This window comes from Phyllopteryx taeniolatus, chromosome 7 (genome assembly GCF_024500385.1).
Source record: "Phyllopteryx taeniolatus isolate TA_2022b chromosome 7, UOR_Ptae_1.2, whole genome shotgun sequence".
Taxonomy (NCBI): domain Eukaryota; kingdom Metazoa; phylum Chordata; class Actinopteri; order Syngnathiformes; family Syngnathidae; genus Phyllopteryx; species Phyllopteryx taeniolatus.
Window position 1 is genome coordinate 9,334,722 of NC_084508.1, and position 6,516 is coordinate 9,341,237.

Sequence of the window (6,516 nt, forward strand, 5' to 3'; positions counted from 1 at the left end):
AGGAGGTACATAACCGCTGAGATGGTTTGTTTTTGGTGGTGATCGACATTGACCTTAAGGCGACTGCCTGAAGTCAAAGTTCACCAGTAACCAGGTGAAAAAAATCAGACTGCGACAAACCACATGGAGTAACACATCAAATGAAAGGGCTCTGTGAGGGCTATACAGATCTGTAAACATTTTGTAAATATGTCCTCATAAGATCATTTAATAAGTAAAAATAGCCTTTTCTATCTTCAACAGGTTAAATTGATACTACAGGTCCAAGTGCCCAATTCACGTTTATATTTTGTAATGTACAGTATTCCATGCACAGTGGTACGGTTGACTTTCAAGTTTATTTTGGTCCGCAACCAAGTTTTGTATCCATTTATCGAAATTATTTGAAATGCCATCAGTGGCCCCAAAAAACACCACACTTCTTTTGTTGCATGTTTTTATTGGGAGGAAAAATGGCACTGTTCTGCATACAAACATTATAAAAGAGAATGTTAAGAAATAGTGTAGTGGAATTACTGTCCGTACTCGAGTGTCCATCTGTTGGATGTGTGCCTTTAATGGGCGTGGCCAAGTGAGTGACTTCTGGTCTGTTGGTCTGCGTGTGAGGATCTAGACGGGACTCGTGGCAGAAGCTCCTCACGAGTCCTCTCTTTTTGGGGCTTCGGGCTGGCGCAGCCGTATTAGAGCGCCTTGTTGTCGACCATGAGTGGGCGCATGTCATGGAGAGAAGGCGTAAAATCAAAGGGGGAGAAAAAATAAGTCTAACAAGACAGCCAGGATTTGGACAGGGGCTTTGCGCTGGTGTGGTCGCTTTAGAGTGCCTCGTTGTTGCGGCATGGAAAAGCCCCGCAACGGTCCGGTGGGATATATATTCCAGCCTCCAGAGACTTATTTTTGCAGCGCAAACATTTGTTTTGTGTAGGCATAAGATGCCAGGCGAAGTAGCATCCAGTTTTACAGGTTGTAGAAGTGGCATTTGATTGACAGTTGACGGCTGAGCGGGGCGTGGTTTCAGCACATTCAGCAGACACGCCTCCAGCATTTGAGAACGGCTTGATAGTAAGCAATTTCTAATCTCTTGTTTGCACCCTGACGAAAATTCCTGCAGGTGTTTCCCCACTCAAAGTTTTTCTTGCGAGCACAGAATGTCAGGAACTCCTGACATTTTGTTCCCTTGTGCACCTGCTGTCAATCAAACACGTCTGAATGTCACAGCCAGCTGTGGGGCTGGGAAGGAAAACACACAGAGTTCAAAAGCATGTTGGGCAAAAACACTACTGACACTTCTCTGAAGGAATTTCCTCAAATAGTTGCTCAGTGTAAGTGCAACACAGAGAGTTAACCGGTGAGGTAATTTGAATTCTATTGCTAACCAAAACAGCAGCTCCTATAGACACTTGTGAACAGTCTCTCAGAAAAGCTTCTGTGGCAAATAAACAAAACAAAAACAAAAAACACGACTGACTACTTCATTTCTTTACATGATGTAACTGCAACATTAAAGGCAAAGTGCTAACTAGTGTTGAAATGTTGTTGCTTACCAAAACAGCAGCACCTACCTTTGGAATGAACAAAGATCCAAAAGTCAAGTTCTGTAATAAAATTTAAATTAAAATCATTTCCTTTCAAATGACTGGAACCAGTAATATGTCACTTAAAATATAAATGATGAATAAATTCCATTAAAATAAATTACTTTCAAGTGACAATAACTAGTCATAAGGTATTTAAAAATGTTTAATAATTAATACATTAAATTGATTAATTACTTTTAAATAATATGTAATTAAAAAAAGATAAAAAGGTTTTAAAATGAATTACTTTCAATTGACAGTAAGTAGTAATATGAAATTTAAAACAAATAATGATGAATAAATTAAAGTTCATCCCTTGCAGATGACAGTAACTAGTATGTCATTTATAAAAATCTAAATCACCAATACATTCAATTACAATGAATTACTTGAAAATGACAGCAACTAGTATAGAAATATGTAATTGAAAAAAACATTTAAAATGAACTACTTTCAAATGACAGTAACTATTAATATATAAAAATGTAATTTTTTAAAATACATAGAATACATTTAAAAGTAATTACTTTTAAATGACAGTAACTTGTAACTCTGTGTCATTGGATTTTTTAAAATCTAAAATGAATTAGTTTAAAATAACCCTGAACCGGTCGCCAGCCAATCGCAGGGCACATAGAAACAAACAACCATTCGAACTCACATTCACACCTACGGGCAATTTAGAGTCTTCAATCATCCTACCATGCATGATTTTGGGAAGTGGGAGGAAACCGGAGTACCCGGAGAAAACCCACACAGGCACGGGGTGAACATGCAAACTCCACACAAGCAGGCCCGGGATTTGAATCCCGGTCACCAGAACTGTGAGGCAGACGTGCTAACCAGTCGTCCACCATGCCGCCAATTTAACTCATTGGATATTCGACTTTGTCCGTCAATGGCAGTGAATGTATTAAAAAACATCCATCCATCCATTTTCTTTACCGCTCATTCTCACTAGGGTCACGGGCTGCTGGAGCCTATCACAGCTATCTCCGGGCGGGAGGCGGGCTCCACCCTGAACCGGTCCACCGTGCCGGCGTGCTAAAAACATATAGAATAAATTCAAAATTAATTACTTTCAAAGGACAATGACAATATTACATTAAAACACTTGACACTGTTACCACATGACAAAAGGAAGTGTGTTTTTTTTCTTGCAATCCTTTTCACGCAATGTGCACAGACACACACAAACACACACACACACACACACACACACACACACGCAAAGAAGCCCAGCTGTCAATCAGTAGCAGGAAACAGTGGAGCGATTCTGTCTTTTGGCACAAGTGCTTAAAGTGGCCGCAGAGAGAGAGCACTGTGTGTCACACGCTACTGATACAAGCTGCCTTCTGTCACACACAAATATGTCTCTCTGGAGCAACAAACTTCACATCTGCATGCACGACACCCACGCCGACACACAAAGGGCCTCGCCGGAGTCGCCTTGCCTACGCACAGTGAATCCCCTCCACGCCGCCATACGCACGCTCAGCCAATCACTTTTCAACTACTGCTTACTTACGTATACAATATGTCTCCCTGTTGTAGCGTCACACTGAGGGCTGTTGCTAATATTATGACGTACTGTATAACCGCTAAACAGTGGGCAGGTATGTTTGTTTACTCAGCAGTGTGTGTGTGTGTGTGTAGTAGTAGTAGTAGTAGTAGCTGAGTGTGGAGAGGTCACTTGGTCACTGGGTTTACATAGTAGTCAGCTGGTCTGGCAAGTTTTGAATTATTATTTTTCATTAAATATTATAATTTCAATTTCAAAAATTGAATAATGAATATGAGAATAAATAATAGACTTTTTAATGTTTTAATGAATTAAAAAAATCATAATACAGGTAATAAGAAAAATACAAACCTAAATGTTAAATATATGTTTTTAATTCAAAATTAACAATATATATTTTTACAATTTTCAATGAGACTATTTAATTTAATTTAAATCATTGTGAATAAAAGTAATAGTTAAAAATAAGGATGAAGCTAAAAATGCAAATTAAAAATCAAAATACACACGATGTAAAATGTTTTGGATTCAAAATTTGAAAAGTCATTGTTTCAAATTCAAACTGCTTTAATGAATAAAAAAATCTAAATAAACAAATTTAATGTTTTCTTAAGTTTGAAATGAAAAATCATTATTTTCAAAATTTTAAATACAGTTTAAAGTTCATTTAAATAGTTGTTAATAAAATAAATAATCACAAAATGAAGTTCAAGATGTATGAATAAAATAAAATAAAAAATACAAATAAAAAAGTAAAAATGTTTTAGTCCAAATTATTATTTTTTTATTTCCTATTAAAACTATATCCTTGGATTTAATTAAAATAGTTGTTAATAAGATACAAGCAAAATGCCAGAAAAATGTAATGAAAAAATACAAATACAGTAACGTAAAATGTAAAAAAGTTGTAAAGTTTGTAAAGTTTGAGTTATTATGTAAAGTTATGTATAATGTAAAGTTTTTACACATATCACTTGTAAAATTGTGAAAATAAAACAATTGTAAATTTATGTTGTGACCTTAATTTAAGTAGTCCTTTCTCTCTCACACACACCCGCTCCCCTTTTTTCCCTTTCCTATGCTCCAGTTCTGTGATTGACACTTGACACGAAATTTGCACGAGTCGAGGTCACACTGGTTGTATTTGCCGCTTACGCGGCAGCTCCCCGCCGGGAGGCCGAGCCCGCCTTTGAGACGTTACGTCATTTCCGCAATCGCGCATGACGCTCCAAATAAAAACACGCAAAAAAAACCACATGAGCAGGAAAAATATATAATCATAAAAAAAAGTGGCCGGAGCCTGAGAGATGAACATCATGTGACAAGCGAGAAGGATTTCGACCGGCCGGCATGCCTATCGTTTTCTTTTCGGCACTCTCCATCAAACATACAACCTACAGTACATCAAGAAAGAACAACTTTGTCAAACTAGAAATGTTAAACCAATGTGCCATGATATCAGTCATCTATTATTAGTCTTTTCTATTCAGCGCTCTACTCTTTTTAACCATTTAACCAGAGCTCAACCCGTTCTACCAGTCTTTACCGTTGCTTCTCTTCAGAACACGAACAATCTTTGCCAGTGTTTCTATTCAGTGTTCTACACATTTTACTGGTGTTTTTAATTCAGAATTCTACCGTATTTTTGTGTCTTTCCCTCCCCGCTAATGTTCAAACTTTCTGGAAAATCGAATTTGTTTTCAATAGCCAGTCAGTCATGCAATCCCAGTTTGAGAATATGTCACCAATGGGATCAGAGGAATCCTTTGCACTCAACTTCTGGCTCTCCCCTGTGTGACTCATAAAAAAGAAATGAGAGAATTGACGAATATTGTGACTAAAGCCAGAAAGAAAGAAGCCGCTTACATCCGGAAGCCCGCGGCCAACGGCGGGTTTCCCTCTTATCTAACAGTCCTCGACCCGCCAACACTCCGGTCGTAATGAGACTTTTCCTTCCAGACGCTTGTCCGGCGGCGTCACTCCTCCCCCCAAAAAAAAAAAAAAAAAAAAAAACACGTCAGGCACTGGAATTTTCTGCTTGCTTCAAAACAAGTCGAGAGTTGTAACGGCTTCGAGTTTCCGATGCAGACAATGTGCCAGATTCCAGCGCCTTGAGGGACACCGGCGCATCACAATGGACGCTCTGTCTGAGTAATAACACACATACATACACACAGTAGGGAGAAGTAACTAAGTACAAATACTCCATTACTGCACTTAAAGTCCTTGGAAAGAGAAAATAAATATGTCTTGTAAATTTGACACACCAAAGAGAAGAGGGTTATTAATAACCCTGCCAAATTGGATTCTGATTTTCAAAAATGTAGATAAAATTAGGCTTCAAAATAATGAAAGAGAAAGCCTTTCTCTCGGCGCTTGAACATTGTGGGCTTGTCCGCTAAATGCGCTGAAACCACATCCCAGTCAACCATCAACTGTCAGTCAAATTCCACTTCTACGACCGAGAAAGATTTACGCAGCTCCGTCTCGCATCTTTCTTATGCCCACACGTAGCTGCACATTTGAGCCTCGGAAATATATCCGCTTAAAGCCTCCACTGGCTGGAAATATCTCAGCGGGTCGTCGCCGTGCTTTTCCATGCCGCGACAACGAGGCGCTCTAAAGCGGCCACGCCAACGCGGAGACCCTGTCCACACGTTGGCTGTCACATCGGACTTATTATTTATTATTATTTATTTATTTTTCTCATTCTTCCGCGTTTTATCCATGAAGTGCACACACTCACGGCTGATAACGAGGCGCTCTAAAGCGGCCACGCTGGCTGTCAAGTCGGACATTTTTTTTTACCCCTTCGCTTTTCCGCTTTTCTCTGTGACGTGTGCACCCTTCAAGGCCTTGGTTTTTTTTGAACGCGTATCTGGACTTCTGCTTCAATACTTTTGTTCCAACTACATTTTAGAGTCCGTTTTTTGTTGTTGTGTTTTTTTAAACTTTTGCTAAGGAGTTGAATCAGTGCTTCTACTTCTACCAGATTCTATTTTGACACGGGCATCTGTACTTCCACTTCAGTACTTTAGTCCTTTTCCCACCTTTGCTTCCACCTTCACTGACACTCACTGTGTTTATCCACACTCTTGAGAAACGTGCACAATATTCCAGTGGCTCTACTGTGGAATCTTTGTCATTCCTGTGTGTCAAAAGTGATGCCATGCGTGTCTCTACATATCCAGCTCAGGTGGAAATGTGTGTTCTCGAGCTGCTTTTGTTTTGGGGGTAAAGTTCAGGAAGGAGTAATTGGGTGTGTGTGTGTGTGTGTGTGTGTGTGTGTCTGTCGCTGGGGTCAGGCATCCCATTAGTCGTACATCTTTTAGGCTCTAATTGCCTCCTCGCCAGCAGACACCCTGACAGCTCTGTAATCTGCGTGTTACACCCAGCACTCAACATGGTGGGCGTCCTTCT

The 6,516-nt window shown here is 39.4% G+C and overlaps 1 long non-coding RNA gene across 1 annotated transcript; it reads right to left on the reverse strand.

Annotated features, from left to right (window-relative positions):
- Window positions 1-432: 432 nt before the first annotated feature.
- LOC133481328 (uncharacterized) lies at window positions 433-5,605 on the reverse strand. Its single transcript, XR_009789518.1, has 4 exons — window positions 4,963-5,605; window positions 2,520-2,618; window positions 1,560-1,592; window positions 433-1,227 (listed from the first exon to the last, which is right to left on the reverse strand). It is a non-coding gene; the product is annotated as an uncharacterized LOC133481328 (long non-coding RNA).
- Between the last annotated feature and the right edge of the window lie 911 nt (window positions 5,606-6,516).